The sequence below is a fragment of the Podarcis erhardii genome (assembly GCF_964252035.2).
Source record: "Podarcis erhardii genome assembly, chromosome: 1".
Lineage (NCBI taxonomy): Eukaryota > Metazoa > Chordata > Lepidosauria > Squamata > Lacertidae > Podarcis > Podarcis erhardii.
Window position 1 is genome coordinate 69,472,766 of NC_138497.1, and position 25,978 is coordinate 69,498,743.

The 25,978-nt window shown below is 44.2% G+C and overlaps 2 long non-coding RNA genes across 4 annotated transcripts in view; one reads left to right on the top strand and one right to left on the bottom strand.

Moving 5' to 3' along the window:
- Window positions 1–25,978, bottom strand: part of LOC309330921 — a 118,068-nt gene that overhangs the window by 32,678 nt on the left and 59,412 nt on the right. The window lies entirely within an intron of this gene.
- Window positions 9,329–24,606, top strand: LOC309331003. Its single transcript, XR_014151682.1, has 3 exons — window positions 9,329–9,526; window positions 23,307–23,522; window positions 24,530–24,606. It is a non-coding gene; the product is annotated as an uncharacterized lncRNA (long non-coding RNA).

Genomic DNA, 25,978 nt, shown 5'->3' on the forward strand with positions numbered 1-25,978 from the left:
ATCACTGTGTTCAGTAGGATTTACTCCTAGATAAGTTTGAGGCTGCAATGCTATGCTCATTTTCCAGGGAGGGGAGTCCCATTAAGTTCAGTGAGGCTTACTTCCAAGCAGGTTTGCACAGGATGGCACTGTTTATTTAATTTGTCTTATTTAACAAATTTTATATACCACTTTCTCAACAGAAGACCTCTAAGCAGTTTGCAAAGCATTTCCAGCAGTGCTGAAGAAAGCTTCCAAGCTAGTGGTACTAACAAATAAATTTCCAAAATTGCAAGCTCTCAAAAAACTACACCGAGTATCCCTTAGTTTACCCTACCTTTCACTTAAGCCAAGAGAACTCTCAAGTTCCTCTTCCCCTTAGGAAGTGCTGTCACCAATTAAGGGAGACACATCAATGCTTTTGTGATATTGGTAGTCATTATACAAATCCCTTACCTTTTTGTTTAATTGATATGTCTAGCAACCAACATACCTCACACTGTGGAAAGGGAGAAAGACTGATATGCTTAACAAGCCTAGAAACAAATTATAAAAGAATACATGATGGCATTCAGAGGTAGCCTAAAACTAGAATTGATACTCTGCAATACACGGGTGAGTAACACCACAGGCCACAGTAACACCATATATTTAAAGCACTATGAGATCACTTTAAATAGCTATGGCTTCCCCCAAAGCATCATGGGAAGTGTAGTTTGTTAAGGGATCTGAGAGTTATTAGTTGACTCTTATTCCCCTTACAGAGCAACAGTTCCCAGAGTTCGCTGTGAAGGTGAATTGATTGTTAAACCACTCTTGGAGGGGGAAAGGGGGTCTCCTCAAAACTCCAAGCACCCCTAACAAACTACAACTCCCAGAATTCTTTGGGTGAAGCCATGACTGTTTAAAGTAGTATCATAGTGCTTGAAATGCATGGTGTTAATGTGGCCATAAAAATCCACCCCACAAATTGTCTGAAGAAGTAACTCTGCTACTACTGAATGGGGGTGCTATTGAATAGGGCAAAAACATAATATTGGATATGAAAAACAGCTCCTGTACTTTAAATATTCTCAATACCACGGGTAGAGCTCTATGCATGTACCATTGTACATATGCAGACCGTTAAATATATGCACATAGAGTCAGCGGCAGCAGGAGAGAGAGAGGTTTTTAAACAATCCAATTAATAATGTTTTGTAAAGGGGTTTTTTTACCCCAAGTTAATTAATTTGCAATTCAGAGAAGTAGAAGCTGGACAATGTCTCTAGGTCTGATGTTCTGCTGTTGATAGCCTCCTGCGAGTGTGATGGCTGCGCTGATCATTAAACTCCAGAATTTGCTTTTGTTTCCTGTTTTGTGCTTGACTTCCTACGTGGCCAAGGTCTCGCTCTTCAGCTTCCTCATCAATTAAATAAAAGAGGGAACAAGCATAACCCTGTCACACAAAGCTAGAGGATAAGATGGATAAAAGATCATAAGCAATTCAGTTACCAAGACGACAGAAACCTTAAAAGCTGCAACCGGATTATATTTTCCCCCAGTGTTATTCTGTGCTTTATCTTATAAGTGCTTCTTCTCAGGCTACTCCAGAAACTAATAGCTTTTCCCAAGAAAATCTTTCCTGATACCGTTCTGCATTTTGTCTCTGAGCATCACCTGACCCCACTATCCTTCACATTTGGCTCTACTTAAAAAAACAAAACAAAAAACCTACGCTGCACACACTGTGAGACAAATCAACTCCTATCACTCTCCTCTTATATCAAATCCCAATTGGAATTTAGGTTCCAACATCGGGTAATAGCAGTATGGACCTTCAAGACACCTTGGCCCAGTCACTTTGAGCTGATTAGATTCTTACAAGCACAAACTCAGTACAGCAGGTTACCTTCCTAATATCGCTAACTCTATGTGACAAGGCCATTTCCCAAGCACTTCTAACCTGCACAATTCGTATCATGGCCCATACCTGCTGTAAATCCCTATGGAAATATGCCCGTGTTGGGCAGGAAGCACTATTGTGTCATCACAGTCAGGCACCATACTACAGTTGCTACCCACAGTGCAACAAGATCACTTATCCAGGCCTGTGTTTTTCCACAGAGCTCCCTAAGTCTTTATCTTGCTTAAGGCAGCAAAGAAAAGGTCATTTCCAGACAAATGGTCCATATTCTGATACCTTGTTGCAATGCAAATTAGTGCTGTGCTGGAAATTTATCCCACTTTTTCCTGACCATTTGCCATCAGTTAATAAGAAAAGAAATTGCATTCAAAATTGGGAAAGTGGAAAGAAAATGATGGTGAAATTCTCCTGGGGGGCAGGGGAGAGACTGGTTTATTAGTGCTCATTTGATTGTACTGTTTTGCATAAAATCAATTTTAAAAAATTAAAAAAATGTTGACATTCTCATGGATGCAGGTAGAGAATGGGGAGAGATTTGATTAAGTTCACAAATTTAGGTGAAGCTTCCAAAACAATACATGATCCAAAACACAGCCATCCTTTGAAATTTGCACATCTCTGAATTTTGCAGTGCTGCTCTCCACCAAATGCAGGTATAACCCATTGCTATATATCACTTTCAAAAGGCTGCAGATCCTCAGTGGGAGAGTTGAAACAGGCAGAGACCACCAATATGGGCAGCTAGCTCATTACTGGGAACAGTTTGGATCACAAACACACAGTAATAAGGTTTTCTTAAAGTTTTATAATGAGTTATGAATTTCCCCGGCACTATGCATTCTGTGTTTGTTGATGCTTTTATGTTATAAAGGGCTGGAAGTTTTAGTTCCTGAGTGCCAATCCATTTGAGGATGAGGTGAAGAGGTCATTTCCCCTCCAGTCACAGCATTAAAAAAAAAAATCAAGCTTCATTAGGGGTTTTGTGGTGACGCAGCCCTAAAGACAGAACTTTGGGAGGACAGTGCTCTCTGTTTTATTAATGTTATGACACTTGCATAAATTATGTCATTTATGTAAAATCATTTTTCTAGCAAAAGAGGTGCTGGAACTCACCATGAACAACTCTCTCGTTCTCTTAGAATGGCAATGGCGCCCACCTGAGAGGGGCAGGAACTGAGTTCTGGTAAGTTTCAGCTGAAAAAAAGACCTGTGTGAAATCCTGCTTGACGTTTTCTGTAATTTACCCATGTGCTGTGAGAGGTCCTTCAGAGAACCTTAATAAAGATTTCTGATAAACTAAGGAACATTCAGAATCATGCAAAATAAATTTTAACAAGTTCACACATATTGCAGAGTTACAAAACCATGCACATATTAGTGAAAATAACATATTATATTGGGGAAAATTGCTTTGCTAAGATGTGTATATAAGGGGCAACTGCATACAAAAATGTGTATATAGAGAGAAATTCACAATAAATACTGATGAATTTTCATGGGGACCAGATATAGATATAGATCCAGGTTTCCTTTGTTTATTTATTTTATATTTCTATACCACCTTTTATCCAAAGATCACAAGGGAGGTTCACAATATAAAAACCACAAAAATCTATAGCATAATAACGAGCAAAAACAATACCCACAAACACCGTGTTGTGCTACCCTTCTCTGTGTTGGCCAAGAGGCCATTTGCAGGTGTTCTTTCTTTCCTTTTACAAATCATCAAATCTGCACTGTACGGCCTTTCCAGATACTCACACTTCAATCAAAGCTCAGAGGAAGACATGTTGAGCTAACACACCCCACGAGGCTTTTTCAGATCAGGAACTAGAGGCAGCCAAGGGGGCTTCACAGGACTGGAGAATGTTTACAAGAAATAAAAACACACCACTTTGGCCACCTCACAACTACAGTTTAAGCTCAAAACTCCAGGCCCATCAACATTTAAAAAAATAAATAAATATCGAATTTCTCAAGTGCCCTGAGAATGCAGCAGAAAACTGATCCTCTTTCACAGAAGAATAAAAAAAAAATTAAGACCAATTTCAGAACAACTGAGCAAACAGGGTGTTAGGGGCTTAGGTTCTGATTTTTTGTTTGTTGTATTTTTTAATATACTTGCCAGATAATTAAGTTGTCTGGGTGCTGTACAAGCACTATTCCAAATACAATCTGAAATGTAAAACAATAAAATCACCAATACAAATCAGCAGAGAAGAAATAATCTGAAAAGCAACATAATTGCAGCAGCATAAAATGCATTTTAAACCAGCATAAAGCCAGCAAGAAGAAATCAACTTGGTGGACAAATTCAAAAACACCCAACAAATATGTTATAATTAATTATCATTCATTATAATTATAAAGGCCTGGGAGGTGTGTTTTTTAAAATAATTGTCTTCACTTAGCATCAAAAGTACCACAACATGGGTGCTAGGCAAGCCCCTCTGGAGAGAGCATTAAATAAATGGGGCACCACCACCAAGAAGGCCCCCTCACCAGTAATCATTATGCATGAGAACCTGGAGATGGTCCTCCAATGAAGATCTGAAGGTCAGCTTCCAATTCACTTCCGCTGTTTCTGTGGCCCATTATATCCATTTGGTATACCTTCTCTGGTCCATTCACAATCTGCTAGGGACAAGGACTGTCTCACATAATACAAAGCTCAGTGGAGCGGAAAACTTAATGGGACAGAAAGTACAAGTCCAATGAGAAGAATGAAACAAGTGCACAATCAAAAGAAAGAGAAATAGGATGAGGAAGAGAATATTTGCATCTAGTATCCTTCATGCGTGTCACATCATTAAAATTCTTCTTGGAACAATAATGGGTGGAGAATAAGTTGACCTTGTCTATATATATTAGATGAGGAGTGGGGAACTTAGAGCCCTCCAAATGTTACTGGACTTCAGCTGGAATCTGAAGGGCCACAAGTTCAGCACTCAGGTATTAGACAGCTATATAGACAATGCCCCTTCCGATCTTCAGGAGGAGGGGGGGTTGTGGGATCACGACCCCGCCCACACTCGCTCTCGCGAGGCTGGCGTCAGCCTCGCGAGGGACAGGGATTCCCCCAATTAGCATACCCTGTGGCGCCAGCCAATCGGCTGGCGGCAGGGGCGGGCCTTCGTAGGGGCCACTTAAGGTCAGGGCAGCCCCTGGCTCGCCCCCTTTCTTCCCTGGAGACAACGCGGTTTCCCACCCACCCGCCCTTTAGGTTTTGCCACTGACCTTGCTATGGGCTTCGGCTGGTCGCCGCAAGGGGCCTGGTAGGAGTTTTTCCATTTGGCTAATTGGCTGGTTTTGTGAGCCACTTGGTTTTTTCGCCTACCTCGTAGCAAATCGTCACAACTCCCTCGGTTTTGGCGGTAGGCATTGGCCGGGGTATTATTATGCAGATGAGGTTGGGGGGGAGGAACGCCATCACCTCCCCCAATGCTTGAAGGGTAGTTCGTGAAAGGACTCCGAGGGGCGACGCCTCGTCCGAAACCTACGGAGGCTAGGGCCTAAAGCGCGCCCCCGAGCGGTAACCCCTCGGGGAGCGCCTAGGGATATGCATCTCGGGTGGCTCCCCCTGTTGGTGTTTAACCCTTCCCGGTCAGACCGGATAGTCGGTTAGGGCCAATGCCTAAAGCCAATACCCTTCTTTCCTGTAATCAATAAAGTTGTGGCCATTTTCGCCCATTAACCTAAAACTCTGTGTCTGTTGTCTTCATTTATTCCACCTGTGGGGGGGAGGGAATAGCCACACAATGTGCAGTATTCACAATAAAAATGGAGGGGTGATGCCTTAAAGCAGAGTACTCACTTTTTTCTGTGATCTTTTTCTGCTGTGTGTGAGATGTGGGTTTGTTTGTGCATGTGTGGGTATGGTTGTGTATTTACTCCAGGAAAAAATATAAGTTGGAGCTGTTGTTTTTTTAAAAAATGGAAGTGTCAGCCGTTTTGTTTTGCCACACTGCTTGAGCAAGAATCCAATAGCAACCAAGTCAGTATGCAACTGCCTCTGCAGTCTTCAAGCAGGGTTCAAAATTAGGCACAACAAGCTCCCTCATCCCTAGTCGGAATGCTAATCAATAGTTTTATTCAGTGCCGGCAGGAAGAGGCAGGAGGAGACACATTAGAAAACGCATCCAACTGCATCAACTCTTACAAAGGTTAACATGAAACTCAAATCCTTTTTAGCTGGGATGCAAATGAGGCCATTACAAGTGCAAAAACAATGGCACTTCACTGTTGAATGTAAAGAGCTTGCCAGCCTTATGCTTTCCCTGTATGACAACGGCGCCCTATTTAATAGCCAACCTATTGATCTGAGAATTTCAAAACTTAATTAACACTGAGACTTCCTCTCAGATTGTCGGGGCAGGGTGGGGAGAGAAAGAAACTCCAACATTCTGATAGGCATCTGCATTTGAACTGCTTCAAAATGTTTTCTACTATTCCAAGAAATTCCAAGCAGAATTTCTTCCTAGGATATTATTCTTGGGGGGGGGGGTTGGGGGGGGAGTATTCACATTTTATATTCTCCAAAGCTACAAAACTACTGTGTACAGCCCAGGGAGCTCTTTCACCCTCGTCAAAGCAAACAAAAAGAATCAGGAGCCAGCACAGGCATCAAAAGTCCAAGTTGGAATGTGAGTGAGATAATTTCTACTCTCAGACCCGAAATCACAGGACAAACAGAAAAAAATGCGGGGTAAAGAGAAGTGTGGGTGACCCCTTATTGAGGTGCCTATATGTTTTACATATTCTAGCACTGTTGTTCTTTTGTAGACAATATGCAAGCTTTTGGGTATAAAGCTTACAAGTTTTATTAGCTACGTGATGAGTATTTAAACATAAAATGCACATACATAGTCACTAAGGCAAACTACAAAGCATTCATGAATAACCCTTCCCAGACTGTTTCATTCTTACAGTATGTTCTATCTTCTGTCAAAGATGAGACATGACAGCGAATGATCACCCTTGGAGCTGGAACCTCTCTGTTTCCATCATAAAGTTGGATCTCTCTTTGTGTTGGGATCTTAGTCTACCTATAACAGTGCTCTAGTCTCTTGTATTTATACTGTTGTGCCTGCGAATACAAAAGACAGCCATGTCTCCATGGTCAGCCAGGGGAAGAACCAATGGCATCATCCCATACCATTGCCAGGTGCATCAAAGGGTTGGCAGGCCGCCCTCCTCACTATCAATGTGAGACTATGAGCTACTGTCATTTTTATGGCTTTGGAACTTCAAAGCCATGAGAGACGTGGCAATTAGCCAAGATACCAGACATATTCATCTAATACATCCTTATATAAAGTTAACCCTTTAAGGTCCAACAAATTGTAATAGTTGACTATTAAGCAGATTCAGGCCCCTACACAGGCCTTAAATTATTGGATGCCACCTACCTCCTCATGATCAAAAACATTTCCATGGATTTTCAATACAGGTAAAGTTCCAAGTAACACAGCAGATTCAAAGAACACACACAAAAACACATAGAAAGGAATCATTGAGCTCTTACACCACCACCACCACCACACTCACAACACACACACACACACACACACATGCATTCAATGTAAGGAAGGGTGTCATCTGAAGACTTCCCCCATACTTGGTGTACGGCTAACCCACAGATACAGTTATAGAAATATAGCTGTCAGGGGCTCAGGAGCAGAGGCACAGGGGAGAGAAGAAACGGAGAGCGAAGGGGAAGAATCTGAGGGCAGTGTAGGGGAGTATGACAGTGGCCCGAGAGATTCCATGAGCTTCTCCAGCGATTCAGAAGATTCCCAGAGGGGGGCGCCGATGGCCAGGGCAAGGGGGGTCCCAGGGGGGACGCACCAGAAGCAAGGGGCCAGCGGGGACTCCCAAAGCAGCAGCGGGAGATCAGGACCAGTTCCCCCACCAGAGCGTAGTGGGGGGGAAGAGTCCCATGTATCAGGGCCAGCGTCTCCTCCAGTAGGGAGAGAAGATGAGTCCGGGCTGACCACGCCTCTATCAGAGAGTGAGGGAACGGAGGGGAAGTCAGGTCCAGCTAGCCCCCCCGAAGGGGGAAGCAGTGACAGGAGCAGTGTAACGGTCAGGAGAAAGGTTGCCAGCTGGGCGCGAGCGCCAAGTTCAAATGTACAGGCGCGCGGGACGGCAGAAAACCCGGATTGGGAACCAGGTCCTAAAGCCCGCCGGAGGCAGGGGGAAGACTCAGGGGACTCAGCGTCAGAAGAGTCTAGAAAGGGCAAGACCCCAGTGGACAGGCGGACCCAGAGGAGGAAAGAGCAAAGGAAGAGGTGGAGCTAGGCTAGAGTCTTAAACTGGTGTCTGGGGGGAGGAGATTCAGACGGAGCTTCAGCGGTCTAGAGTTCAAGACGTAGAGCTGCGCGCCGCGGCTTTGGAATCAAAACTGAACTTCAATAAAGACTTTTGTATATAACAAGAACTGGCGTTGGTCCTTTGTGAGCTGGGACCTCGGGCAGCTCTGACAATAGCATTCACTAAAATTCCGAATTTGTGGCTTCCCCAAAATATTGAGATGAGGCAGAATCTTGAGGACATGCAAATACAATGCCTGGCCAACCAGCAGCCAGAAAAGAGAAGTCACCATAGCTTCTAACTCAAAAAAATATCTGGAATGTCATATAGATGCCATGTATTTGCAGCTTTCTGTTTGGCTCTCATTTCAGACACCAGTTACCTTGGAGTGCACAACGTATTGTTATTTCAATGCCTTACCCATGCTTCAGCAATTTAAAATACAATATGTAAAACAAATTATGATTATTACTATTATTAAATTATCCACCCTTTGCCCTAAGGTCCCAGTGTGAGTAACTGCAGCATTAAAACATAATATTAAAAATAGCTTAAAACAACTTACAACCATAGAAATAAGATGGGTTCTTATAACCCACAACGGAGTTGCAGAACCACACAAACTTTACTCCAAAAAGCTTCCAGTGGCCTAACAAAGATGATGTCATGCAAAGAGATTTCTGCAAACCAGAACCTTCCAGTTCCTATTATACCAGTTCATGCCCAATGGAAAATAGGTTTATTTACATTAGGAGTGGGGGATGCGGTTCCTGACCATTTTAGAAGAAATTATCTTCTTCCCTATGTCAGATAAATGACACTGAATGCTCCTCATTATTCTTTTCTTTGCCACACTCACTCAGTGTGACTTTTATCTTCTGCATAAGTAGCTAGCTGTGTATTTCATAGCTTCCACCACTTACCCATACTTCAAAAGAGACTTTTCAGGACACAGAAATAATAAGACTGGTGTTAATGATTCTGAACTGGAATCATTGCAAATGTATGTCTTTCCCTGCTACAAGGACATCATTACAGTACAGACTACACAAAGGCCTTTATGAAGTTTTTGAAACCATGTTGTCATTTGGTTTTAACAATGGCCAATCTATGCCAAGCAGTGGCCCTGGTGGGAGTTTTCCGTGCAAGCTGTTTGTTTCGGCAGATGAACAGTTTACTGTTTAGCTCCGTCATGTCACCTGCTGAAGTACTGGAACCAGCACCCTTCTCAATAGAACAGCTTGTATAGGGAACGTTTCCAAAGCCATCATCAAACAAAAGGGGAAGCTAGCTATGAACTACACGGAAGATAAAAGTCACACAGTATGCGTGAGTGAAGAAAATAAGAATGGTAAGCAATAGCTGGCACAGTGACATTTGTCTGAGATAGGATAGACAGTAAATCCCATTAAGGAAGCGAACAGAGGAAAATAATGTAACAAAGCATCAAACTGTGAGTCCTTTTTGGCTTATCCTGAAGAGCATCAAACAAAGCTCTGTGCACAGTTTGCAAGAACTGTTTTTTTTTTCTTTTAAATCTCAGCACCTTTCCTGAGGAAATGTATTTTCAATTAATAACTCTCCACCTCATTGCCGTGACTTGTGTGAGGTGCTTTTCTGCAGAAAGTGGTTAGATCGCTGGTGTACACTCAAAAACTATTAGCAAAGCTGCCCCAAAGTGCAGGGCACAGCTTGATCAGCTAATTGGACTTTGAGAACACTTAGGAATTAATGGACAACCAGGGAGATCACAGGGATTGTTGGCATCAAGTGTGGTTTTCTAGAACAAAGTCTGACCAAGTGGAATCAAGGCCTGTGTACAAACACTTCAGCTCCCTCCAGCAACAGAGAACCTTGTGAATTTTGCTTGAAATTTATTATCAGCTTATGATACCCTACCAGTTGGTTGGTGAGGACAAGAAAGAAAGACTTGTCAGTCACCAGAAACTCCTGCAGCCAAGCTGGTGCCAAATGTATTGCTCTGCTTTCCTTTGGACCCCATCAGCAAGGCCAAGAAAAGGGCTTTGCCATCTAGGCAGCCCAGAATCTCCATACACCCTGAAGCGTAGGTGAGTTCCCATGAGGCAAGAAACAGTGATAACAGCAAGAAACTTTACTGAACTACAGAACTGGACAACAAGGGCAAAGCAACTGCTTATATACATTTTTTAAGGCCTGGGCCACTCCACTCCCAACATGATTAGCTGTCTAAACTTCCAAGCTTCGAATCATGACTCGGAGCTTAAGGGCCAATGGCAGAGGCCCAAATCCTGAAATATTCTGTGATTGGATATCATGTATCGAATCAGAACACAGGGGCTCAGAATCCTTAGTCCAGACTCAAGCTCAGGCAAACATAGACCACTGAATACATAACACACACTGCCCAGGGATTCACTGGTGGAGGAAGAGGAGTGCGCTGCCCCCGGCAGCGTGATCCCGGTGGGGTGCCATCACGGCTGCCCCCCCACCCGCACTGGGCGCCATGCCCCTGCAGGTGGCGTGCCACGCCCCCGCCTGCTCTCTGCCCCCCGGTGCCGGAACATGAAGCTCTGCCACTGCCAGGCTTGTGCCCAGGAGAGGTCACTTCAGTGCTGCAAACACAGCAAAAACAACATGGGAGGCAGCAGTTATGAGTTACCAGTCTCTGCAGCCACAGCAGGCGCTGTGATTCTCCAGCATCCCCAGAGATGCACTCCATCTCTCAAGACAAGCAGATGTCAACAACATGGCATCCAAAAGAAGTTCATGTCTCCCCCTTCACCCACTTTTAAACAAGCTCTGAGCTCCTGGGATTATTTTATTCTGGTGGGCAAGGCTTTTCATGTGGCCACTGATTTTTATTTTTAGTCGGTGGACATGATGCTGTTTGTTATGCTCCTTTATGCTTATGTTTTAACAGCTGTTTGCTTAGTTTTATTGTTAGAATTGTTTTCAATATTTGTTGCAAATTATATGCACTTCCAGTGCTGTTTCAAACCTTTCATTTAAAACCTTCCTCTGGCTTCAGGGGTGTATGAAAGTGTGATGGGGGGGAATCTCATTTTTTTCAGGAGGGGTGGAGAATTAAACAAATTTTCAGGACTGGAGGAACTTAGCAGTAAAGGTGGGCCCACCATGTTTGATTTCACATTTCTTAATATAAATTTTTCTGGCCTATTGAAACAGATGGAAACAGCAGCTGTCAGTGGTCAGCCAGTCTGCCATGTCCTCCCATAATGCTACCTTTGAACAACACTACAACATGATGCAGTTGCATGACAGATGCATTATGGGAGAAAAAGATGGAGGTCCCCACTGGCCTGTCAGAATTATTTCAGTTTTTAAGTGTAAAAGCAGATGCTGCATTCCAGGCTTTGCTGATAACATCCTCGCCCCCCCAAAATGTATGCAGTTTCACATGCCCCTCCATGTCACCAAAGAATGTCACCCCACTTTGGTGGCATGGTGCTGTAAAAGTCAAAGAACATTTTTCACCCAACACTAATATTTTTATTTGTAAGCTACCTGAAGCAATGTGATCGAGCAAGGGATGGCTGATTAGTTCCCCAATAGTTACTGACAAGGCCAAGAACCAGCACCAAGACTCTATAAGCTAAGTGTGGAATTCACCTAATGCACTCCATCAACAGAGGCCATGCACAAGGACTTCCACTGCACAATGAGTCTTTCTTCCATTCTCTCCTCCCACAGCAGCGTACTTCTTGTTGTTCTACTTACAGGTCAAGAATAATTTGTTTTAAAAGTCTTATGACTGTTAGTTCACTGAGCCTGCTACTATTTTGTAGTCCGATCTTTTTTATTTTTAAAAAAGTTTCATTGACTTAATGCATTTGGATTTAGTTTTACTGTACATCACTTTGCATTGTTCTTTTCTCTTCAGTGCAACATACAAGTTTAATATATAAACCATACATAACACTTTGCTAGCAGAAGCAGAAATCACAGCACCACCCAAACAGCTATCTGAAAAGCTGCCACATAATCTCTTAACTAAATGAGAATTAGCAAATTTTTTTCTTTAACTTTAACCTGTGCATGTGAGAAAGAACATCAGCAGCCCCCAAGGTACAGCCATAATTTTTATTATTATGAAAGGATTGAATCTCTAAAACCCACGGTTTGAAAAGAATGCATCTAATCCTAAATCATATCCCTTCCATCTTAAGATAAAATGCCTTTCATACTAGGCGACTCTTGTATGAAACACATTTTTTAAAAATGTAAGCCTCAAGTACACAATCATTTTTCTTTTAATATCGGATATTAAACACAAATCTTGCAGCTAAGCTGTCAGAATTTCTGGACACACAGTCAAGGAAACTGGAGCCTAGTCACTGCTTGGGTCATCTATTTCATCTCTACAAGTATAAAACAAGGCACTGCTGCTTGCGATGAGATGCATTAATGTCACATCCAAAGTGTTCCAATGTCAAACTATTTTAATATCTCAAGTTACAGATAGGTAGCCGTGTTGGTCTGCCATAGTCAAAACAAAATAAAAAAATTCCTTCCAGTAGCACCTTAAAGACCAACTAAGTTAGTTCTAGGTATGAGCTTTCGTGTGCATGCACAAGTGTGCATGCACACGAAAGCTCATACCTAGAACTAACTTAGTTGGTCTTTAAGGTGCTACTGGAAGGAATTTTTTTATTTTGTTTTTAATATCTCAAGGGTGAGATCTAGCTAAGTCAGGGTTGGGGAACTAGATCCAGGGGGTGAGCCAGATTCTTCTCTCCGCTCCTTCACCCACTGTGTGCCAAATTTGACAGGTAGATGAGAACACCCACTTGTCATAGTCACCTGACATCAAAATGACACCAAGCAACCTGTTTTTGTCAGTGCAATTGAATACCAAACTGTGTGGGGAAAAGAACAGCACTGTATAAGCACCAGTGATTGTTTGCTACGTGAGAGTAAACTCAATCAGAGGAATTTATCATCATGCCCTTCCGATTGTTCCACCAGCGCAAGCTGATTGTCCCCCTCTCCTCCCCCAACGTTCTGGAGGTTCTCCTGACCCTTCAGAGCAGACAAGGGGGAGACACAGCAGTGTGTGAGGGGGACAGCCCCATGGCACTAGTGGGAGCCGCCACACAGGCTCCCACCAGCATGCTGGGTTAGCTGAACCAAGGCCACGGAAACTGAAGCTACTTAAATCAATTTACTTCAGTGGGCCCATTCCGAGTAAGCTTAAAATTGTCTACCACCCCAGTTTCTTGGGGAAACAATAATGGTGTTTTATTTGTAATCTAAGTAACCAAGAACAAAGGATTTGATTTCCTCATCACACCCAATGCAGCACTTTCTCCTTTGTCCCATTTTCTTGTATATAATAGTATTGTGAAGTCTTGCCACCCTTTCTGATGTCTGACATGAGTAACAGATTATGCATCTCAATAAGGTCACGCTACTGATAGAGTAAGACAAGTTACTTTTTTCCCCTCTTTCTTTTCTCTTTCCCCCCTTTTGCTCCTTCTAATTAAAATTCCAGGGTCTGAATAACTTATCACGCCTAGAGACAGAGATAAATGGATGAATAGATGGAAAGATCCATATACCACAGGCTTGGAATAACACTCCACGCTAGCAGACAAGAGAAGGTGGAATTAATAACTGTTCTGTGAATGATAACAATTCTAAAATGCCAGTAGTGCTATGCCGCTGTACGCAAGCACTCTCTTTTGTTTGTGCATCTGTGATTCAGGAGAGAAAAGTTCGTTTTAAATTCTACTCAAGGAGACATTTTTAAAGTTTGTTCAAAAGAGCTTATGGAATGCTAAACAGTTCATCTTTGTATAGTCAGTCAAAGTCACTGCAGCATTAGGATGGGGACGCAGATGCACTCTCCAAGCTAATGTGTCTTTTGCACCACTACAAAAAAACAAGGGTTACCTTCCCTTTAAAATGGAGGCTGGTGGTTCACTAGGGCAAAAGGGGCACTGCCCCACCAAGCTCAGTCTGCCCTGAGCCAGCCCCACTCCACTTGCCTCCTTAGTTGCAACCAGTCCAGGGTGTAGCATTAGCTGTTATCTTCCTTCTTAGTCTCAGGGTTGCCTTTGTAGAATTCACTAGAGAAGAGCATGGAGACAGAGCCCATTAGTTCCGCCTGCCATTGGCTACGTACAGCCAGTAGGTGAACTGTTGGCTCCCTTGCTTCCACCCTACAACAAGCCTCCATTGCCTTCTTCTGTTAACTCTGGGCAACAGGTAAGAACCTTTTATTTGCATAAGGCTACATTTCAGCCACACACACACACACACACACACACACACAAAAAAAGTCAGAATTTCCACCACCACCCCTCAATCTAGGCAACTCAAAGGCATTGGGCTAGTTTTCTACTCTTACAGCTGTAACAAACTGTGTATTTAAATATGTGGGTTTGTTTCAAATTTTGCTGCAAGCCACTTTGTGGAGGCTTTCCTCAAAAAGCAGGGCAGAAATCCCTTAAATAAATAAATAACCACAGATCATGGACACGTTTCAGCAAGGCAAAAGCACTCAGTGAAGTACATGCCAAGGCAGCATCTGAGGACCAGAGAATGAGGCCTGGAGAGCTTCATTCTGGCCCCCAACCTGAGGTTCTTCACCACTGTGGAACAAGTTCAGGAGCACTTAAGCCCGCTGAAATCAATAGGCTTAAGCATACCTCTGTTCACTTGTGTACTTTAATGCTCCCTGACGGCAACCTGAGAAGTACAGAAAGAGCAGAAATACAAGCTTCTAGCAGAAAGAACATGGTGTGCTTGTTGTTTCTTATGGAACGCATCTCAGCAAATATTTTTTCACTGCAACCGGCCTTCTAACTAAACTGCCTACATGCTTCTGTATTTGACTAAGCACTTCCTTATTCCACAAAATAAACACTCATTTAATGGATGTGTGTACTGGAGCATTCCAAGACTTAATGTGGCTTGTGAGTTCAAGCATGCCTTTGTAGCCTTTTTGCCTGCTGCAAAACTTGTACTTCCAACAACAGGAAAGATCACTGGGGAAAATCACTAGAATTCATTACCTTCTTTCTTGTGTCATGCCTTCAAGTTTCATTTTTACCATCTTGCCTGGGCAAGATTCTGATGTAAGAAAACAACATAGTGTTATGAGTTTTGGGGGGATTGGCTGAATGCCAGGGCCCCCCTTCTAACTCTTGGAATAGCCAGGCTAGCTTCCTCGTGAGGTAAGCTCTGTGCGAGATGGCGTGGGTGGCGCCCTTCCTTCCGCTCCCAACTGCATGCACTATCAAACAATATCAAGCAATATCAAAAAGGCAATGTATAATTTAAACAGAATGGCTCATTGAAAACTTTAACCCTTCTGAAAGGCCTGGGGAAATTAAACCTCCCTATCTTTCCTTGGAAACATTATATAATAATAATAATAATAATAATAATAATAATAATAATAATAATTTTTATTTATACCCCGCCCTCCCCAGCCAAGGCCGGGCTCAGGGCGGCTAACAAGCAATAATAAAAACAAGTTGAATGATTACAACTTAAAAACAAAATTAAAATACAACATTAAAATATTGAAACATTAAAATATTAAAATGTAGCCTCATCGCAGGAGGAGAAAGGAAAAGAAAAAAGAAATAGAGGGAGGGAATCAAATTGGCTCCAAGCCAAAGGCCAGGCGGAACAACTCTGTCTTACAGGCCCTGCGGAAAGAAATCAGATCTTGCAGGGCCCTGGTCTCATGAGACAGAGCGTTCCACCAGGCCGGAGCCAGAGTTGAAAAGGCCCTGGCTCTGGTTGAAGCCAATCTAACTTCCTTAGGGCCCGGAACCACTAGGGTATTGCTATTTATGGACCTTGAGGCTCTCCGTGGGGCATACCAGGAGAGGCGGTCCCATAGGTACGAGGGTCCTAGGCCGTGAAGGGCTTTGAAGGTCAAAAGCAGCACCTTAAATCTGACCCTGTACTCCACCGGGAGCCAGTGCAGCTGGAAAAACACTGGGTGAATATGCTCAATTAATCATATCTCGTAAATCAATTAAGAGATGCTATTTAAGAGGTCTCTAGAAAGCTATTCATGACTATTCCCCCAGCCAAAATCAACAGGAAGCAAAGAAATCTAAAACATGTAATCAAAGGAGGCAAGAGGGTCTGTAAAGCCTCATCTGCACTTTACCTGTCCATACTGGGCACTGCATTTAATTGGGAGGGAATTGCCATGAATCAGGTCTAAGAAAGCATAGAGTGGCATCCAGCTAAATAACTGTACAAGCGGCATGACATCTGCTTGTGTAACAGGAATTCTCCTCCCTCTCCTCCACCCGCATGCACTGCTCACCATCCCCACATCTGCTTTGGGAGTTGGGAGAAACTCTAGCACAGAATTGCACCAGTTGAAATCACCCTCTTGCCCAAGTTTACTTATTGTTATTTGGGATTGCCAAGTCCTCACCCACAGATGGTACCTAAATCCTGATATTGTCTCAGGCACTCAAAAAGATTGCAATGCTTACACCTAATGGTGTATCCTTCTATCTACCACCTTGCCTGCTCATCCGTGCCTTCGCCCAAGCCTTCTATAGCTGGCAAAGGTAGATGAAGGAGGGAGGATCATGTTATATTAAAGTTAAGAACAACCTGGATAGCTCAGTTGGTTAATATATTAACTAAAATTAAAGCTAGCTCTTAAGTCATTAATGTTCAAACCTGAAGTCGTACCTTTGCTTTAATAAATGGAATTTACTGTATAATAAAAACTGAGCCCATATTGTTGCAAAAATATATTTGCTGTTCTTTTTTTCTTGTAAGTTTCATAGAAAACCAATGTTCAGCATGCATAACCATTCTACAAATGGCTCCATTGATTTCATTTTGATTTCCATGAATCCCTGCAGAAATGCTCTCTGAATAATTTGAACTCAGTTTCATGTCAGACTTTTAAATTATGCTGGCAACATCCGACAGACTGCACAACATGAACCAGCTTACATCACTCTGGTGCTTGAAGGATGATTGCACTGTGTATATCTTTGCAATCGCTCGGTACAAGACAAAATGTTCTAAACACCAAGCATGTTCTTCCTCAGGATTATCTTTATCCCCAGCTCATTTTCTTCCTCCTCCTACGACCCTTGCAGCCCAAGACATCAATTCTGAAGCTCTGCATTATGCATACACAGAAGTAACATTTCATGGGGAACATCTAAAATTACAGCTTTCCAAATGGCCAATGGGATGTTGCATTCCTCAGGGATGCGGTACTCATTCAGAGAAATTGAGGTCTCTTCCAATAAGGCACCACCAAAGGCAGGTCAGTACTTATGCAGAGGTTCAGCCTTATCAAACTCCAGTCCATGAACTGCTGCTAGTCCAAAAGCTCCATGCTGGTGGTCCACAGAAAGGTTGAGGAGCAGTGAAGAATATCTATACTCAACTCTGCATCTTGATTTCTACTCCCCCTAACGATGGGGATCAGGGCCATTTGTTTATTGGACAGGCTAATAAGGCCCAGGTTAGGGCCCATAATTTTCATAATGCAGCAGATAAAGGGTCTCCTCTCAATGGCATAGCCTGGGGACTGCTTTTCATTATTAATAGTTTTAACAATGATGATGGTACCAAATAATTTTATTTTATTTTTTAATGCAAGTTATATATGCTCAGCTCTATAGAACAAAAAACAACAACAATTTTTAAAGTGGTCAGCTGAGATTCCCAGCCATTTCCAAGCAGTTTGCGTTTTTTAAAAAGAAAGTTTCAGAAATTCTGGAATAAGTCACTCAAGACTGAACACAGGGATGCCGAGGGCTGCAGTTAGAAATGTGGCATGCAGGGAATTGATTGGCCAGGTGCCTCTTTCTCTGCCTCTGATGTGCTAGATTTTTATGGACGGGAAATATCTTTTCCCTGAGAAGGCACAATCCATTGTAGTAATAATAATAATAATAATAATTTATTATTTGTACCCCGCCCATCTGGCTGGGTTTCCCCAGCCACTCTGGGCGGCTTCCATAAAAACCAGAAATACACTAAAATATCACAGATTAAAAACTTCCCTGAACAGGGCTGCCTTAAGATGTCTTCTGAATGTCAGGTAGTTATTTATCGCTTTGACATCCGATGGGAGGGCGTTCCACAGGGCGGGTGCCACTACCGAGAAGGCCCTCTGCCTGGTTCCCTGTAGCTTTGCTTCTCATAATGAGGGAACCGCCAGAAGGCCCTCGGCGCTGGACCTCAGCGTCCGGGCAGAACAATGGGGGTGGAGACGCTCCTTCAGGTATACTGGGCCGAGGCCGTTTAGGGCTTTAAAGGTCAACACCAGCACTTTGAATTGTGCTCGGAAACGTACTGGGAGCCAATGTAGGTCTTTCAAGACCGGTGTTATGTGGTCTCGGCGGCCGCCCCCAGTCACCAGTCTAGCTGCCGCATTCTGGATTAGTTGTAGTTTCCGAGTCACCTTCAAAGGTAGCCCCACGTAGAGTGCATTGCAGTAGTCCAAGCGGGAGATAACTAGAGCATGCACCACTCTGGCGAGACAGTCCGCGGGCAGGTAGGGTCTCAGCCTGCGTACCAGGTGGAGTTGGTAAACAGCTGCCCTGGATACAAAATTGACCTGCGCCTCCATGGACAGCTGTGAGTCCAAAATGACTCCCAGGCTGCGCACCTGGTCCTTCAGGGGCACAGTTACCCTATTCAGGACCAGGGAGTCCTCCACACCTGCCCGCCCCCTGTCCCCCAAAAAGAGTACTTCTGTCTTGTCAGGATTCAACCTCAATCCATTAGCCGCCATCCATCCTCCAACCGCCTCCGGGCACTCACACAGGACCTTCACTGCCTTCACTGGTTCTGATTTGAAAGAGAGGTAGAGCTGGGTATCATCTGCATATTGATGGACACCCAGTCCAAACCCCCTGATGATCTCTCCCAGCGGCTTCATATAGATGTTAAAAAGCATGGGGGAGAGGACGGAACCCTGAGGCACCCCACAAGTGAGGGCCCAGGGGTCTGAACACTCATCCCCCACCACCACTTTCTGAACACGGCCCAGGAGGAAGGAGCGAAACCACTGTATAACAGTGCCCCCAGCTCCCAGCCCCTCTAGACGGTCCAGAAGGATGTTATGGTCGATTGTATCAAAGGCCGCTGAGAGATCCAGCAGAACTAGGAAACAACTCTCACCTTTGTCCCTAGCTCGCCGGAGATCATCAACCAGCGCGACCAAGGCAGTTTCAGTCCCATGATAAGGCCTGAATCCCGATTGGAAGGGATCCAAATGGTCCGCATCCTCCAGGCATGCCTGGAGTTGTTCAGCAACCACGCGCTCAATCACCTTGCCCAAGAATGGAAGATTTGAGACTGGGCGATAGTTGGCCATACTGGCCGGGTCTAAAGATGGTTTTTTAAGAAGCGGTTTAATGACCGCCTCTTTCAGCGGATCTGGGAATGTTCCCTCACAGAGGGAAGCATTCACCACCCCGCAGAGCCCATCGCCCAGCCTTTCCCGGCTTGCTTTTATTAGCCAGGATGGGCAAGGATCCAGGAGACAGGTGGTTGGTTTTACGCGTCCAAGCAGCCTGTCCACATCCTCGGGGGTAATGGATTGAAATTGATTCCATGCAACTTGACCAGACAGAGCTCTAGCACTCTCCCGCCCCAGCCCTGCTCCCACGGTGGTGTCTAGGTCCTTCCGAATATGAGTGATTTTATCTGCAAAAAACTTTGCAAAATCGTTGCAGGAGATCTTGGGGTCTTTACAAAGCCCCAGTGGTAAAGGTGGTTCCGTTAAATTACGAACCACTTGAAAAAGTCTCCTGCTACTATTTTCTGCAGATGCAATAGAGGCGGTGAAGAAAGTCTTCTTCGCCGTCGCTATCGCCACTTGGTAGGCTCGACGTTGAGCTCTAACCTGTGTCCGGTCAGATTCGGAGTGAGTTTTTTGCCACCGACGCTCTAGCCGTCTCAGCGATTGTTTCATCGCCCTCAGCTCCAAAGAAAACCACGGAGCTGTCCGGGCTCCATGCAATCGGAGAGGGCGCTTCGGAGCCAGACAGTCGATAGCCCTGGTTAACTCCGCATTCCAGCGGGCCACCAGGGAATCAGCTGAAAGGCCATCAACATGGGATAAAGCATCCCCTACCACTCTCTGGAAACCATTTGGATCCATTAAGTGGTGGGGGCGGGCCATCCGAATTGGTCCCACCTCCCTGCAGAGGGGAAGGGTCGCGGAGAAGTCCAGTTGCACCAGGAAGTGATCTGACCATGGCACTTCTTTTGTTTCACTTTTACTTAGTGTCAGATCACCCACGTCACTAGAGGTGAACACCAGGTCTAAGGCATGTCCATGACTATGAGTTGGGCCAAACTTATTCAGGGACAGCCCCATGGAGGCCATGCTTTCCACGAAGTCCCGAGCAGCCCCTTGTAAGGCCGTGTCGGCATGGATGTTAAAATCCCCTAGGACAACCAAACTAGGTGTCTCCAGGAGAAAATCCGCCACGACCTGAAGCAGCTCAGACAGGGAATCCTTGGTGCAGCGGGGAGGTCAGTACACCAAAAGGAATCCTGTACTGCCCCTATTGCCCAACTTCCAGAACATGCACTCAGAAAACTGGATCTTCCCAGTAGGACGCCTGGTGCAAGCTAGTGACTTCCTAAAAATCACTGCAACCCCCCCTCCCCACCCACATGACCTGGGGTGCTGTGCGTAAGAAAAACCTGGTGGGCAAGCAGCGGCAAGGACAGGCCCATCTGCTTCCTCCAACCAGGTCTCTCTCACACATGCCAGGTCAAATCCTCCATCCACAATCAGGTCGTGGATGGCAGTGGTTTTATTTATCATTGACCTGGCATTACACAGCAACACCTTCAGGTCATGTAGGTTTCCCCTGTTGATTCCAGTATCCATCCGGTCAAGGCCAGACCCGGAGGCAGGGATAGTCTTCAAACAACGACTAAACCTGCCTCCTCGGTAATGACATGGTCTGGTCTTAGCGTAACTCCGCCTCCTGCCCATGATCACCGAGATCAGATGTCCCAGTGCTTCCCCCCCCCCCCTGTGGAACTTGTCCCAGCCATCGTGTTGGCTGGGGCCCCACTCCCAGGCAGCCCTGATCTAGCCCCTTCAAAACAAAACACAAACTATACAGAACCAATAAAATAACAACAACAACAAAAAGGAACAGAACAATTATACTAAAATTAATCCCCAACCAAATATCCATCCCACCCACCCCCAACAATGGAAAAAAAGAAATAAAGAAATAAAAATTTAAATTGCCACCGACTGCTTGAGGACATTTTAAAGCACATTAACCACCTGGAACAGGGAAGCAATGGCAGAGCACTTCCCACCCTTCCCCAAGAGTTTGTTCCAAAAGTTTGTTCCTGGGCCACGCCCCCTGGGCCAGTTGGAAAAGGCCCTGGAAGGGAGCAGGCCCTGCAGTCCTCACCCATTGTAGCACCTTAGTCACTTCCTTCTCGTGCATTTGTGCACCAGACAATAGTTATTCCAAACATATAATGTGTTGAAGTGAACAAAAAAAACAACCTTTTCCCAAACATTCTGTAAATTTATACCCAACAGTAGTTTGAAGGAAAACAGGTATTTTTGCCAATCTTATTTGGTGCAATCTTCACCCCTGCAGTCCCCACAACCCAGGATGCACTGAATTTTCTGCAGAAAATGATATATTGTAATGAGTCTCGTTTTGCAGGCTACATAGATTATGAAAACTGTGATCATGCAAGCTACTCCTCTATAAGACTTTTCACCCTACATTTTACTGTGTGTAATGTTGTCTCATTGTGATACTGCTTGAGGTTTTATTTATTTTTTAATGCATTCTGGAAAAAATCAGTTCGGAGAGTTTTCTGTTTCTCTGTGCACCACAGAATGCACCACTGATCAGCCTATTATGGAAGTAATGTTGCATTTTTATATCAATTAGAAGAAATAAGGAGAAATGAAAATGTGATTGATTCTTTATTATGGAGAAGAAAACAATTTGCGTTGAACGCTGCTCGGGGTGTAAGAAGGCATTTTTTATACACAAAGGCTACAAAGATTGATCCTTTGAAGCAGGTTAAGACATGGCTGCCTTTTGATACTTGGTGTCAGAGCTGCCCCAAGGTCCCAGCTCACAGAGGACCAACGCCAGGTCGTCGTTATGTACAAAAGTCTTTATTAAAGTTCAGTTTCCATTTCAAAGCCGCAGCGCGCAGCTCTACGTCTTAAACCCTAGACCGTCGAAGTCCCGTCTGAATCTCCTCCCCCCTGACACCAGTTTAAGATCCTAGCCCTGCTCCACCTCTTCCGCTGCTCTCTCCTCCTCTGGGTCCTCCTGCCCGCTGGGGCATTCCCCTTTCTGGACTCTTCTGACGCTGAGTCGCCTGACTCCTCCCCCTGCCTCCGGCGGGCTTTAGGACCTGGTTCCCAATCCTCATTCTCTGCTGTCCCGCGCTCCTGTACATTTGAACTTGTCTCTCGCGCCAACCCAGTGACCTTCCTCCTGACCGTTATACTGCTTCGGTCACTGCTTCCCTCTTCCGGGAGGCTCGCTGGACTTGACCTCCCCTCCTTTCCCTGACTCTCTAATGGAGGCGTGGTCCGCCCTGACTCATCTTCTCTCCCTGGTGGGGAATACGCTGGCCCCGATACCTGGGACTCTTCCCCCCCACTATGCTCTGGTGGGGAAGCTGGTCCTGATTTCCAACTGCTGCTCTGGGAGTCCCCGCTGGCCCCTTGCTCCTGGGGTGTCCCCCTTGGGAACCCCCTTGCCCTGGCCACCGGCGCCCCCTTCTGTGAATCTTCCGATTCGCTGGAGAGGCTCATGGTATCTCTCGGGCCACTGTCATCTTCTCCTACGCTCCCCTCGGATTCTTCCCCTTCGCTCTCCATCTCCTCCCTTCCCTGTGCTTCTGCTCTTGAGCCCCTGACACTTGGCATCATTCAAGATGAAGCTCTGGGGGAGAAAAGGCACAAATCTCTCCACTCAGCTGTCCATTCAGGAAATAGCAGTAAAAATGCTGTGATGCTTGTGGAATATACAGGAATTGTCCTCTACTGACTAGGATTATGCTTTGGATTGTTTTGACAACCCAGTTGAGCCTCTGCTACATTCCTTGTTTTCTCCCTTATCCACCTAAAATACAGAAGTACCTCGCGTTACGTACCATCTCCCTTATGAATGCTGTGGGTTACGCACTCCGCTAACCCAGAAGTAGATGCCCCTTGTTGCGACCTTTGCCGTGGGATGCGAGCGGAAGTCGTACTCTGGCGGCGCGGCAGCAGTGGGAGGCGCCATTAGAGAAAGTGCGCCTCATGTTACAAGCAGTTTCCTGTTACGAACGGACCTCCGGAATGGATTAAGTACGTTACACGAGGTACCACTGTGTATATCTTAAGTTTTGTATGACAACAATTACATTATTAAAATTATTATTAAACATTAAGTTACAAGGTTGTATGAAAAGAGTTAACAGGTTACACACTGGGAAAGGTAAAAAGTAAGAAGGTAAAGGACCCCTGGACATTCAGTCAAAGGTAACTCTGGGGTTGCGGCGCTCATCTCACTTTCAGGCTGAGGGAGCTGGCATTTGTCCACAGACAGCTTTCTGGGTCATGTGGCCAGCATGACTAAACCACTTCTGGCACAACAGAACACCGTGATGTAAACCAGAGTGCACAGAAATGGCGTTTTACCTTCCCGTCACAGCTGTACCTATTTATCTACTTGCACTGGTGTGCTTTCGAACTGCTAGGTTGGCAAGGGCTGAGACAGAGCAACGGGAGCTCAATCCGTTGTGGGGATTCGAACTGCTGACCTTCTGATCAGCAAACCCAAGAGGCTCAGTGGTTTAGACCACAGCGCCACCTGCATCCCTTACACTGGGAAAGGAAACAGTTACAGAAGGATGGTCTCATCAGATGAAAACTGTAACTATTAATGTGAAAACTGTGAAGGCCTCCCTCAACACTGATATTGCCTCCAAGGGATACAGACTTTTTATTGCATGATTCATATTATAACTATCATTATAAGATTTTCTAAAGATATATCAAGCAAAAGAAATAAAGAATGAAAAACTCAAAGTAGCCACTAGTTCTGATAGCTGAAGGAAGCCTCCATGTTCAGAGACAGTGCATATCGAAGAACTCAGTGCTGGGAACCAACAAAGAGGACCGTTACAACCTGCTTATGATATCTAGCTAATGGTTGCTGGAGGTAGCTGGTATCGGTGGACCTAGCACAATCCTTAAATCCTCAAATTAAATGAAGAATCTGTAGTTCACAATAAAATGCAAAGCTGAAGCTTCCCTAAATCACAGAATATTTATTTCCACAAATATAAATGTTATGTTTCTTCTGGGTACAGGAAAAAAATACACCGACCAGCACAGAGAAGTTGGAGCAGCACACTTACCAGCAATGGATTTAGAAGGAAGGAAGGAAGGAAGGAAGGAAGGAAGGAAGGAAGGAAGGAAGGAAGGTACCCTTCTTTGGTAAAGGCTTAGGATTTGATGGTAGAAAGAGAATGAAGAAAGTGTTTGTGAGTAAAGATTGATGCATCTGTCCATTTCAGTTTCCTCTCAGATTCTCATTGTCCCAGTCTTAGGTTCAAGTTTGCCACATTTCCATATTAGTTTGTGATTTTAAATAATAATAATAATAATAATAATATTAATACGCACAGAAATTCACCATTTTAGTAAGCATTATCCTAACACTCACATGTTATGCAGTCTTGCCCAATATATGCATTCCCTAATATAATGCATTTTTATATGTTATTTTCACTAATAAAAGTGTTTCTAAGCACACTTTCTCCTAATATACACATTATTTTTGGTTGGATAACTGCATCTCATAAGAACTGAAGAAGAGCCTGCTGGATCAGACCAAAGACCCATCTAGTCCAGCATCCTGTTCTCACACTGGCCAACCAAATGCCTGTGGGAAGCTCAAAAGCAGAACCTGTGTGCAAATTACACTCTGCCCAGCTCCAATTCTTAGCAACTAGTATTCAGAGAAGTGCAAACGCCTGCGTTTTTATTCCTCTTTTGTTTCATGAAATGAAAATTCAGTAAATGTGAACTGAACTGAATTACTTCACCTTCCCTACTTGTGATGGCAAATGAACTTAAAGTTTGGATATCTGGTCTTAGTTATCCCCTTTGTTACCAATTTTCATCAATACCAACTCACATCATACATGTGCACAAGAAGTATTTATTATCTGGAAAAGTCAAGCATTCTGTTTTTATGGAAGACTTCAATTTCTTATCTTCTGCAATGTACAAAAGATTCTGTCTTGGGGGTGCGGTTAGTCTCCAGGAAAATAAAAGGTTAGCTTATAAATAGCCTATATTAGTTTGCTGCTATGTAATTCAAATATCATAATGTAACCTAAGCACTTTGCACCAAAAATGGGCACAGGGGAATGTTCTACAATAACTGGTCTGTGCCAACTAAGACCTTCAGAAACACTCAGCATTCAAAAGTGTCTTTTCCATAACTAAACAAATTTAGAATTATCTCCAAGTATAATCAAAATAGATGTGAGGCTGTATGAAAATTTCAAACTAGATCCAGCCTTTAAAGAATGAAGCCAGTTCAAAAACAGATTGAGATAAAGTGAAAAGTATGCCACAGTCTTTGACTTGATCAGTAAACGCTATCAGTAATGATTTCAGGGTGAAAGCATTGCTGGGATTGACAGCAGATATCAGGATTGAGGATGGGGGGGAGAGGGGAGAGAGACATTACACTTCTTGAAAAACAACACTGAAGTACAGTACAGAAATCCACTGCAAAAGACAAAGCG